The 12,576-nt window shown below is 35.2% G+C and overlaps 1 protein-coding gene across 7 annotated transcripts in view; it reads left to right on the top strand.

Annotated features, from left to right (window-relative positions):
• Window positions 1–12,576, top strand: part of chl1b (cell adhesion molecule L1-like b) — a 189,058-nt gene that overhangs the window by 80,410 nt on the left and 96,072 nt on the right. For 5 of the 7 annotated variants that reach the window (XM_056460390.1, XM_056460396.1, XM_056460393.1 and 2 more), the window contains exon 1: window positions 6,121–6,356. The exons of 1 other annotated variant lie outside the window; for it this stretch is intronic. The gene's annotated coding sequence lies outside the window, so the exon portion shown is untranslated. Of the gene's footprint in view, window positions 1–6,119; window positions 6,357–12,576 lie in introns of those variants that run through there. One more of the 7 variants, XM_056460397.1, reaches the window with a different exon arrangement.

Genomic DNA, 12,576 nt, shown 5'->3' on the forward strand with positions numbered 1-12,576 from the left:
AAAAGCAATCCAGAAAAAAAAGCCCCTGCCTGATTTTTACCACATTTTCAGATTTTACCATATTATCACCATGTTATTTACTTCTTTATTTTATTTTTTGGCTTCTCTTTTTGTCTTACCTGCTTTCTGGAATTGTTCTTTGCCAGACTTAAGCCCCGTTGTCGTGGTCATCTGCTCTCTGCGTCTCAAGTCCGCTGACGTACATGCAGGGCTTAATTTGTGCCGGAACACCTCTAATCTGGCACCTGATTTTACCGATCCCCCTCCTCAACCGCCCTCCTCCCCCATCTGCTGTTCACCTTCACTTTCTTCCACGACTCACCAACCCTCTTCACTTTCATCCGCAGCAACCCTCCACTCTTCACTTTCGTCCTTCGTCCGCGACACCCCTCCCCCATCCAACGTATATATCCCCCCCCACCCCTCTCCACTTTCGTGCACGACACCTCTCCATCACCGGGTTACATGCCAGATCCATTACCCCGATCTGTTCCGGGACCTCGCAATTCACAAATTAAGCACTGTGTACTTGGTGAGTTAACTGGACAAACTAGTAACAGCGGGAAATCCATTCATACGTTGGTAAGCGGTCAGCTAGTAAGCATTAAAAAGGAATGGTACATACTGCCCTGTAGCATTCATTTCAAAGATGAAATGTAGCCATATGTACTACTGGCTACATAATTCGTGATCTCCAGAAATGTATATAAGGCTACGTTTTCAGACTGAGCCCATGCTGGCTTATCCGGCTCTGGGTCAGATCATCATGAATATGATCATGTGTCACAATATTTACTGGTTTGTAAATGCTAATACAAAATCTTATTACATATTTACAAAAAAAATACATGAGCCAACTATATTGTATAAGCATTATGCCATCATATTTTCTTTATTTGCCTCTAAATGGTTTCAGACATTGAAACCGCAAAACACAAAGTTGTTTTGTTCGACTACCTTTCATAAGTGAGGTTATTGAGTCATATACAGTTTATTCAATTACAAAGCAACAAAACCAACAACACGAGTGGGTGTAGAACGCCACAATAGCAGATCAAACAACCTCAACCCGAATCCTCCAAAGTGGAAAAGCGAAAGGTTTCGGACTTTGAGCACTGAATGAAATCGAGGAGCTGAGGAAAGAGAAAAAAAGAAAGAATGGATGTGATCCCCTAGGCAGCACCCAAAACAATGTCAGGTTTGTTTCGGCCTGGTTGCGTGAAGACTGAGCTTGGTGGAACTGGCAGTTTGCCCTCGGATTCGCTCTCTTTTTTTTTTTCACCCTCCCGCTACTCTATTCTAACCCTGTTGCTTTCAGGAAGAAGCATTCCTATGAAGTTCATCAGCCGTCTTTCTGTTTGTGCAGCCATAATGGCAGCTTCATCCTCCGAGCACTTAAAAAGGACATGCTGTGGGGACTGGAAGGGCCCCGTCAGTTCAGCACCGGTACAGTGGCGCTTTGAGTGTTCTCTCTGTCTGGCAATCTGCTCACGCTATCAAACAACCCTCTCGTCCTGCCAAAACCTGCCTCTGTTCCTCCTTCAGCCAGCAAAGGAGGGCATTTAAAGAGTCTTGTTCGCATTACCGCCCAAGTTCAGATGAATGGCCTCTTTGCGGAACAGCTTAGCATTAATAATAGATGTTATATTTGTTCTCTGCTCTTGTAAAGACAAACATTACTGTAATTGAGCCTGCTTAGTGTTTTTAATTCATACACACTTATGCTTTGTCTGATTGAATGATTACTTTAAAAATTGATGACCATCTGGCAGCCACACTAGTAACTACTTAGTAAAGCTTACTAATGTTTTAGAATTACTCAACCAACAACCAGCATTCTAAAACTATGTAGAGCACCTTAGCGATGAAGTGACACACAGCCTTACTTTTTGTTTTGTTTTGAACATGTATCATTCATTCATTCATTCATTCATTCATTCATTCATTCATTCATTCATTCATTCATTCATTCATTCATTTATTCATTCATTTTCCTACAGCTTACTCCCTTTATTCATCACGAGTCGCCACAGAGGAAAGAAAACCCAGGTGAACACAGGGAGAGCATGCAAACTTCACACAGAAACGCCAGCTGACCTAGCCGGGACTTGACGTGATGACCTTCTTGCTGTGAGGTGACAGTGCTAACCGCTGAGCCACCGCGTCGCCTCATGTATTATTCAATCATTCATTCATTCATTTTCTTTTCGGCTTAGTCCCTTTATTAATCTGGGATCCTCACAGCAGAATGAACCACCAACTTATCCAGCACGTTTTTACGTAGTTAACGATTTATTCCGCTGTTGCGACCCCTGATAATTCAGAGACTAGGCTGAAGTGAATGAATGAATAAATAATAAAAAGAATAAACAAAAGTTATTATCTGAAATAACAGTTACCTGTATGTTTATAGCCAATTTATTATGCTAATAGTCACATTGAAGAGAACATCCAATTATGATGATATCATCTTCGTAAAAAAGTATTTGATTTGCTGATGTTAGAAACAGCGAATCTCCTTGTCTAAAAAAACAGACAGTTTTAAAAGGAGATTCACTGCTTCTAACATAGGCAAATCAAATAATCAAATCAACATATAAAAAATTATGGAAAAAATGAAAAATGGAATGACCAAGTCAAAGCCCAGATCCTAGTCTTATTGAGATGCTCTGGGGTAACTTGAAACAAGACTGGTAGATGGCTACAAGAAACATCTCACTGCAGTTATTTTAGCCAAAGGAGGTAATATCAGCTGTTAAGGGATAGGCTATCCTAACTTTTTCCTTAGTTAGAATTTGCATTTTTGTAGAATTACATTTACAGAAGATCTGGAAAATCTTTAATTTTTTTTCAGTTTAATTATTTAGTTATGTTACATTAATCTTTCTGCATTGTTAAAATTGAGATTAAACAACCATATATTAAAAAGCCTTTCAAAATACCCAGGTTTTTAAAGGGTGTCCTAATGTTTTCACATGACTGTATATAGTCAAGCCCAAAATTATTCATACCCCTGACACATTCTGACTTATAGTTACTTTTATTCAACCAGCTAATTTTTGTGAGCTTCTCCCAAAAGATAATAAGATGATGTACAAGAGGCTGCTTTTATTTACATTCGAACAAAAACTTTAAGTCAGAATTTGTCGGCGGTATGAATAATTTCAGGCTTGACTCTATATATTTCACAATCTCACTCGAGTGGTCGTTCCTCAGATAGGCAGTTAACATTCTGAGCATGTTAAACGAGAAGAGGGAAATGATTTTGGCTCAATGAAACCACACTTAAGTGAATAATTATCTTGACTGGAAGCAGATCAAAACATCTGTCAGACGCTGAGCAAGACTTTAACATGAACAAGCGGAAGTCCGTCATGCACTTCAAACAAACCCTTGCCCTGTAATGACTATGAGTCGCAGATAATGAAATTAATGGTACTTTCAAACAGCGGACACGTGAACGAATCCATTTTAATAGAATTTTAATTAGGGGTGTTTATGGTGCCTGTACGTTTAATGATGTTTCCTGAAATTGATGGTGCGTTGTATGATCTCACCTCACGCGGCTGGCTCTTGACATATGAAGAGCATCATTTCCTGGAAACCTGAAAGACTAATTATTCCTTTACCTATACGCGCACTCTTCCATTTGACAGACACGTCAGCGGCACCTACATCAGCGTAATTGAAGCAAACATGTCAAGCCTTTCTGATTTCAACCTCTCCCCGCACCCATTCGTCCACTTCCACATCATATTCTTCCTGCCTCGGCATTGTGGGATAGGGGTGGGGCGTTTGTATTTAGAGAGTGTGACCATGTCCTGTTCTGTGCTATTTGCTCTGTCGGCAAATCATGTGGTCCCTAGGGATCTACCCTATTTGTGAGGTACCCTATTTGCACACTGGCTGATGTCAATTAAAGGTTATCATCCTTTTTTTGCTGATATTTTATTTATTTTATTTTTTAACTCCCACTAAACTCCAACATACATTGCTACACCATACAACCATGTAAGATATTTACTTTAGGTTTTAGAAAAGTGCAAATGATATTCCCAAGAATAAATGTTTTTTGTAGCCTTTATATCACAGATTACTTTGATTTTGTAGATTTAGTATATACGGCTGTCTGGAATATCAACGCAATCTCACGGCAATTCGTAACTTTTTGATTTAGGGGCTAATTTGTATGAATTTGTACAATCTAATTCGTACAATTTAGTACGATTTGCTCATCACCCAATGACGGTTGGGGTTAAGGGTGGGGTTAGGTGCCACGCCTCATTTTTAAAATTGTACATTTTCGTACAACTGAACTGAATTAGCCACTAAACTGACAAAACGTAAAATATTTACATTTCCTTGTGAGATCAGGCTGGGAATACTTGACATTCCAAGGTTTATTATTCCCAGATTACAACCGCTGAATCGCTTGGCTTCAAAATGCATCAAAGCCATAAAGGTATGCTGAAAAAAAAAAAAAAAAAAAAAAAATAATAATAATAATAATAATAAATTACATATATATTTTATTGCGAAAATGGAAGCATAGCTAAAAACTAGTAAAGGATTATTATTATTATTATTATTATTATTATTATTATTATTATTATTATTCATTTATTCATTCATTCATTCATTTTATTTTTGGCTTAGTATCTTTATTAATCAGGGGTCGCCACAGCGGAATGAACCACCAACTTATCCAGCATGTTCTTACGCAGCATGCCCTTCCAGCCACAACCCATCTTTGGGAAACAACACACTCATACACTGCGGACAATTTAGCCTACCCAATTCCCCTGCACTGCATGTCTTTGGACTGTGGGGTAAACCGGAGCACCCGGAGTTGGTGGTTCATTCCGCTGTGGCGACCCCGGATTAATAAAGGGACTAAGCCTAAAATAAAATGAATGAATGAATAAATGAATAATAATAATAAGAAGAAGAAGAAGAAGAAGAAGAAGAAGACGAAGAAGAAGAAGAAGAAAAACTGCGCCACTGCGTCGCTGTTATTACTGTTATTATTATTATTATTATTAAAATATTACATTATTATTATTATTATTATTATTATTATTACTACTACTACTACTAATACTACTACTACTACTAATAATAATAAATTGTGTATATTTTTATTTTGAAATTTAAAGATAGCTAAAAACTAGTAAACCATTATTATTATTATTATTAGTAGTAGTAGTAGTAGTAGTAGTAGTAGTAGTGGTAGTAATATTAATAATAATACATTTACATATATATATATATATATATATATATATATATATATATATATATATATATATATATATATATATATATATATATATATATATATATTCATTTTTTTAAAGAGTAAAAAAAATTATAAATCACTGATTTTCTCAAACACAATCATGCATTGCTGAGTGGATGCATATTATAATTGTGGTAATTAATTTAACTTACCCAAATGGCTTTTTTAAGTTGATGTTGTTTTTTAACATATAGAAATATTCTGCTATTTGCATGAAAGATGCTAAAAATTCGCTTTTAAGTGATGCAGGTACGTCATATCATTGAATTGAGGATAGGTTCTTTTGGTTATATTTTTTATAGCCTAGCAACCACATAGCAACATGCTCAAAACCACAATGTACACCCTAGCAACTGCATAGCAACGCCCTTGTAGTCACCCTTATCATCACAGCTTTTTTCCTTCACAGAGAACTGCACTCAATGTCATCAGAACATGTAAAAACAAAGTTAAAAATGACAAATGATTTCTTTCTCATACAGTGTAGCTGCCTGACAGACATGCGTTGCAGATTTTCTATAATATACTACACTATAGTAGCCACTAGACTCAAATAAGCCCCATATTAACCCTATTTAACTAAAGTGACAGTGTAACAATAGCCAAAGCATGGATCTTGACATCTATGGCACAAAACGTGGACAAGCCTCCCCATGCTTCAAATGCAACTTCCTCCATCCAGAATTCCTTCAGTTTCATTCATTCTCTCTCTCTCTCTCTCTCTCTCTCTCTCTCTCTCTCTCTCTCTCTCTCTCTCTCTCTCTCTCTCTCTCTCCCCGCATCTCTCCTTCTTTGTACACTCCATGTGAAAAGCGCTCAGATCTGGCTTTGTGGGAGTGATTGTCACTCGTTTAATGAGCTTCTTTGCCAGGCGAGAGGCTTTGGCAACATATGTCTCCCCAGTCGCCTCTCTCGCTCCGCTAGTACCGGGTCTGCTGTGGTGGACGTTTCTCTGGATTTTCTTCTCTTTCTCAAGCCTGTGGGATTAGACAGAGCAAAAAAGGAAGGGTTTGTCTGTATTTCCGAGGACGAGCGGACTAGAATGAAGCAGATTCCTGTGAGTATTTAGGCTTCTGTTTGATGGGTTTGTCTGAGCTTGATATAAAAGCAGCCCAGCAGGGAATTACTACTGTAGCTACTGTAGTAGTGTGTGCTGCGACCTCACACGTGCGTGACAGAAAGCCTTCAGAGGCACAGTAAACAATGTGTCTTATGCTAAATCATTTTCTTTGTATAAAGTGCTTTAAAAAGTGCTAATTTTGTTTTGTTTGTGTTTGTTTAGTAAGTTTTTTTTGTGAGTAATTTCAATGCAGATGGGTTGACATTTTGATTTCCTGCTCATATTAGTGCTTTAGTGTGTTATTGCTCATGTTGGGAAACAAATAAATGTAGCTGCTGGTTATTTGAATGAGCTTTATGCAGTTTTTTAAAACAAATTTCAACTTAATAACATTTTTAAGCATCTTATGTTTGTTGTCTAAGAAACTACTTTCTGTCTATAAATAAGTACTTTAAATACACATTTCACACCCAGTGAATCCAGTTTTTATTTCTGAATATTGTTAACTTTGTGGTACAAGAGGTTTGTAGCTTTTGCAATATCTGTTTTAATACATTTCTTTGTATAGCTAGCTTCTCTGTTTTTAATTCTTTCTTGCATGTTTTTTGTCAGTTATGTTCTCACAGATGGGATTTAATGTGTATTTCATGATCATATTAGTTTGTTTAGGCTTGTTAACTCTCATGCTCTGTTCTGTTTCTATTTCATTAGTGAAAAAATATTGTTTATATAAAATTTGTTTTAGATTTAGTTTATTTGAACAGCTTTTTTTTAATTTTGAAATTAGATTTCATACTTATGAGGAATAGCATTACATTTCTGAAAAGTGTCAATTTAATTCTGTGGAACAGAAGATTGAACAATATAAGTTTATTGGGTTTCATTTAGATCGGGGCAACATGTTTCACAAATTTAAGGGAATAATAATTGTGATTATTATTTGCAGAAATTAAATACAGAGTTTCTCAGAGTACAATTATTGCTGTTTTGACACAATCTGCATTTTTATAAGCGCTTTAGAAATAGAATGGTATGATTGAATGACTATTGTTTTCTTAATCATTTGCCATTTTATTTTTTTATTTTTTTATTTTTTATTTTATTTTATTTATTTATTTATTTATGTGTTGGTTGGTTGGTTTGTTTGTTTGTTTCTTTGTTTCTTTATTTTTTTTCATTTATTTATGTAAGTTTTAAAATGTAGTTAAAAAAAAAAAAAAAAAAAAAAAAAATATATATATATATATATATATATATATATATATATATATATATATATATATATATATATATATATATATATATATATATATATATGGCCAGGTTTAGGGTGGTGAGTGTAACAGAGGTCAGCTAGCAAAGTGCTATCCAGGTAAACCTCAGTCCTCTGACCTCTAAAGGTGCTCTAGTGACAGACGCTAGAGGCCATGGTCTTTAGCCTCCTTGTTAGAGCAACCGACTCCTATACAAAAAATCACAGCTCAGAATGTGTTGGGTGCAGTAGGACTGGTGGGTTACATTTAGTTTTGTTATTTTTATGTCTATATTTTAAAATTCATTTTATTTTTGTTGTATACTACTTCTTACACTAGTTATGTTTACGATCTCATCAGTATCAGTAAAATATGAGTTATTTATTTTTTGGTGATGTTATGAGCAATTTGGGAATGGTCTATTTGTTCTTTTGGACTGTCATTTGATTACTATGTATGTATTTATTTATTTATTTCCTGTAGACCTTTTTGTGAACACATGCATTATATTTTAGCCAAATGTTATAGTTTAATGTGCTCTGGAAATATCCCCATTCAACATTCGTATTCTGTTTCATAACAAATTGATAAAAAGGCCCATGCTTTATATGAGCGGTGAACTGGTGAAGAAAGCCAGAATATTTTGACACTTCCGACAGAACTGTCAAATTGCTTATTTAAACCAAGATTATCCAGATGTTAAGGAACAAGTTCAAGCATGTTTTACATTAATAGCTCTTATGAATCACTTTCTACACCCCTCAAAAGTCAATAGACACAGGTGTGCCAGTGTTTGGAAAATACGTAGAGGAGGGAATTAGTGCGCTATTTACTCAGTGACAAACACTAGATATTCCTTTGCCTTAGGAATACAAAAAAAAAATATTGTGCCTACATGAGGAAAAAGTAAATTAGCTTTAGATTTGTCAGGGGAAGGAGATAATCTTGGGCACAAGTTCCATTTATCTTGTCTGGCTACAGCCAAGTTTCATCCTGGGAGATTGCCAACATCCGTCAGATCTGAATGAACGTAGCCAGGGCTCTTGCTGTGTCAGTTCCCACAAAATAACACCCCTGTCCCCCCGGTGTGCCTGTTTCCAATCCCCTCTACTTCAGGCCACTCAACACGGATAACAGCCTAATATGATCACTGTCCAGGGCACGTAGGATCCCTCTCGTCTCAAAGACTTCAAAGAAAGAGAGTAATGAAAAAAAAAAAAAACATTATAAAAGCCAAAACACAAAAGGGAATTTCTTACTCAGCCAGGTCTTTTTCTCATACACTTGAAATGGCACATATTGGGACATTTTTACACTCTCTCTTTCTCCATTCCTCCCCCTTCTCTCTGTTTGACAGCACATCTGTGATTGCCGAGCATTTGAACGATCTCTTTCATTCTTCACAGCCGTCTTCTATGACCTTAGCTGTACGGACAATTTGTTCCTTTCGCGCTCTCAGATTGGGCTTTATGCAGTTGGGCTCAACAACACATCTCTAGGACATGGCATTCTGCTCATGAGATTAAATAGTTTGCTCATGTTTTTAAATAGCTGAAGTTGTGAGATGTTGACCATTCACAGCTATTCTGTAGCTTTTAGTTTGGATCTATGTAAACTTATAGGAAAACTCTTTTTGGAAATAGGCTCATTTCAGAAGTCTCCTAGAGTTAGACTGTTGACTTTTACCATTTTTGAATCTATTCAGTCCCACAAGATTCATAGATTGGTTCAATGGATTTTAAAAAATGGTAAAACTCAACAGTTTTACTTTAGATGATAAAATTAGTTGAATGTTCATTTAAGCATGCATTTATATAACAAAAAGGTTTGAAAAGTGTAAAAAAGTTCACTTATGTAAAACCTAATTCTAAATTTCTAAAACTTTTTTTTACAGATGAAAATAGTGTTAAAAGGATTCACATTCACACAGATCTACTAAAAGAATATATATATATATATATATATATATATATATATATATATATATATATATATATATATATATATATATATATATATTTATTTATTTTTTTTTTTTATTTTTTTTATTTTTTTTTTATTATTTTTTTATAAAATCAAATTTAAAAGTTTGCATTTTCAGGTCTCCAAAATGCCATTGTCAGATGAATACAATTTTTTATTTTTGATGAAAACACTGTTGAATGACCTTAACTGTATGAATAATTTGCTCTCAGATTGAGCTTTACTGTTGGGCTCAACAGCACCTGTCTTGCATTCTGGTCATGAGATTTCAACAGTAATTTTAAAAGTGTTTTAACAGTAAATACGTGCCTCAGTCTACATTTTTTGCTACAGGAACGTTTTGTTGCAACTTTTAGATGACAGATGAACTAGAGAGCACTGTGTACATTTTTTTCTGAAATACATTACTAAGGCTATGTTTTGTTATACATTTCTAGTACATCCACCAGAATGCAGTGCTTGTTGTACAGATCTCCTAGAGCAATGAACCTCTGACCTAAACCCAACCAACAGTATTTTCAAAAACAAGCATAATGCTGTGTTTACACCAGACACGGAGGAAGCATCAAGCACGAGTGATTTACATGTTAAGTCAATGCAAAGACACAAATAGCATCCTGGGGTGCCATTCGCGCGAATGAGGTGGCACGAATGATGCAATTTGCATGAAGGAAGTGGTGCGAGTTGAGTGTTTTACGCATTTGATGCACTTAACACATGAAAATCTGAACTTCAGCGGACATCCGTACCACGTTAACCAATCATGAGCTTGCTCTTGTAGGGGCGTGACTATGATGTACCGTCTGTTGCTGGTGTCCTGAGAGCAAATCCTCCTGCTGACACTGGACAACAGTTCATCAAAGTGGGTTCGGCTTAATCATAAGCAGTGCTGAAAGCCTCCATCATCCAGGTATAGTTTCTGGAGGAGTTAATGAACTCACAGAGCTGGCTGCACCTCTGTAAGGATCTAGTGGAAGACACGATGCCGAACAAATGCAGTTTTTTTGAATATGCTGTTTTTCAGCCTTCCTAAATCACATAAACACAGTTATTATCTCAATAAAATCCATGTTAGCCATTTAGCAACGAAGCTATAGTCACCGGGCACACAGAAGCCACCCATGACGCGAATCTGTGTCTATTGTGAAGTCAATTTGACGCACGAATGAAGCAAATAAACTAAAAATGTTCATGCATCTATTTACGTGCGAATAACCTGTTTCATTCACACGTGCCGTATCTGATGTGAACACAGCATAAGAGAAAATAGAACTGCAATTGCATAGTTTTACCTTGATTTCCTTCTTTAATGGAACTGTGCTTCACCAGGCACAAATCCAAGCGCTCTGCATCACAAATACAACAATGTACAAAGTAAGCAACCCACACTGGAAATGTACATCTGGAGATAGATAGTATTTAACTACGAATCATAGACATCGTTAAGTAGTTTTGATGTATGTACAGTATATGGTTTTGCACAAAGAACTCTGTGAAAATAATCCATTATTCATCAATAATATGTACCTGCAAATAGAGTTAGTGTGAAAAGACAACTTGTTGGCATCACACTGCCCCATAGCATTCTTTTTATGTAGAAACTGCAGTCAAATGTACAGTATGTTTAGGTATGCTTTTACAGTTTCAATAAAATGCAGGCTGAAGCACGTGTTTTCATTGAGCCTGGGTTGGTTTTTACATACTGTAGCTAAACTTTTTAAATATTGGCCAGGTGCAAAATGCATCTTGGGGGTGCTTGAATTGCATAGCTTTTGATGCCAATTTGAAATGTAATGCTTTATTTGACAACAATGCTTGAAAATGTCTAAAAAAAAAAGGTTTCCATTTAGTTTTTGAAAGGCTTTTCGTACTGAAAACAGTATTATCGCAGTGATCCCCATTTGCACTTTTACATTTAGGAATTGTTAAAACATTGTATTATGTACAATTGAAGTCAGAATTATTAACCCCCCTGAATTATTAGCCTCCCTGTTTATTTTTTTCACCAATTTCTATTTATCGCAGAGAAGATTTTTTTTAACAGATTTCTAAATATAATAGTTTTAAAAACTCATTTCTAATAACTGATTTCTTTTATCTTTGCCATGATGACAGTAAATAATATTTTACTAGATATTTTCAAGACACTTCCATACAGCTTAAAGTGACATTTAAAGGCTTAACTAGGTTAATTAGGTTAACTAGACAGGTTAGGGTAATTAGGCAAGTTATTGCATAACGATGGTTTGTTCTGTAGACTATCAAAAATATAAATAGCTTAAAGGGGCTACTAATTTTGACCATAAAATGGTTCTTAAAAAGTTTAAAACTGCTTTTATTGTAGCCGAAATAAAACAAATAAGAGTTTCTCCAGAAGAAAAAATATTATCAGACATACTGTGCAAATTTCCTTGCTTTGTTGTTATTTGGGAATTATTTAAAAAAATCAAAAATCAAAGGGGGGCTAATAATTCTGACTTCAACTCTATGTAAGGCATGCCTGCAAGTGTTTATAGAGGCAATAATAGTGTTATTATAACAAAACGAATAATGAATAATACATGAATAATGATGTATTAATATGTAAACTAAACATTACTTTATTATAAATTAATTGTGAGTTAAGGCACACACTAATCATGAACTAACTTTAACTACAAGTCATTAGAGTTTATGTCTGAATAACGGCTACCTTTATTACTTAGTACATGTTGTTTTGTATTAATTAACATTTAAATTTAAGCTAAATATAACCAACATGAACTCATGACCTGTTAATGTATAATTATGTCATGACTTTACTTGAAGGGGCACATCACAACTAACTCACCCTTAACTCATCCATGTGACTCATGTTGTAGTTAAAGTTGTTCATGATTAGCGCATGCATTAACTCATCATTATTTCATAATAAAGTAATGTTTAGTTTATATACTAACACACCATTATTCATATACTATTATTGTAAAGCGTTACCCACT

Source organism: Danio aesculapii, chromosome 6 (assembly GCF_903798145.1).
Source record: "Danio aesculapii chromosome 6, fDanAes4.1, whole genome shotgun sequence".
NCBI lineage: Eukaryota > Metazoa > Chordata > Actinopteri > Cypriniformes > Danionidae > Danio > Danio aesculapii.